This window comes from Pseudophryne corroboree, chromosome 7 (genome assembly GCF_028390025.1).
Source record: "Pseudophryne corroboree isolate aPseCor3 chromosome 7, aPseCor3.hap2, whole genome shotgun sequence".
NCBI classification, from domain to species: Eukaryota; Metazoa; Chordata; class Amphibia; order Anura; family Myobatrachidae; genus Pseudophryne; species Pseudophryne corroboree.
The window spans coordinates 422,316,615-422,317,493 of record NC_086450.1 but is presented as its reverse complement, the minus strand read 5'-3'; the positions used below and the strand labels follow the sequence as shown (position 1 = coordinate 422,317,493).

Below are 879 nucleotides of genomic sequence, written 5' to 3'. Positions count from 1 at the left end.
CTTAATGAAGATTTTCGTTTAGGTTGCTTCCTGTGATGCTCTCCATGTTTTCTTGTGTTTGAGTGTTTTTCCGTTGTTGGGTTTTATTTCTTCAGACACTGCTGTGTGTCCTGTTTGTAATATATTTTGCATATTGTTCATTTTTTTTTGGCAGGCACCGCCGTGTGTCTTTTTTCCATCCTTATTGTGACAGTGCCTTTTTTCTGATTGATGTTTGGGCTCAGTTCCCATTTGTGAATCACACACTATCTTTATACTCACCTTGCCAATACCCCTCACCGCTTATTCTTTGTGTTCATCTTATCATATCCTTGAACTCTATGAGCCTTTATGAGGTCTCCCAGGGGGCAGATATGTTTGATTAATGACGTCTACAGCTATACCACACTGGATTACGTCCAATCCCGTCCGATCTTGGAAACTAAGCAGTGTTGGGCCCAGTCAGTACCATTTTAGGAGACTATCTGGGAATACTGGGTGCTGTTTTTTTTATCACTTAATATCATTATGGGCCAGTGGATTTGCGCCGCATGGGATTTCGTCAGGACCTTATAATTTGGAGGCCAGGTTCAAATAGCCATATTATCTGGCAGGTTTGGTTTCTATTGGACACTTGGTAAGTGTGTAAGAGTTAATATTTATTAACACTTGTCACATATGGCTTCCTTTGCTGCATAAGATCTATATTGTGCAGCACCCACCACTCTATTTTTTCATTTATCATCACTTTATAGCACACACATCATTTTTCTTTCTGTTTGTCCCATCACCTTGTCATTTGACCCCCCTTGCTTTAAGCCCCTTGCGGGATCAGCACGGCTACACTGATCACCAGCCGCTCACAGCACCGCGCGCCGGAGCCGTTGCTAAGCACGGCAT

General features: G+C 42.7%; 1 pseudogene; it reads left to right on the top strand.

The window, feature by feature from the left end:
• The first annotated feature begins 369 nt into the window (after positions 1-369).
• LOC134946037 (5S ribosomal RNA) lies at positions 370-489 on the top strand (annotated as a pseudogene).
• Positions 490-879: the final 390 nt, after the last annotated feature.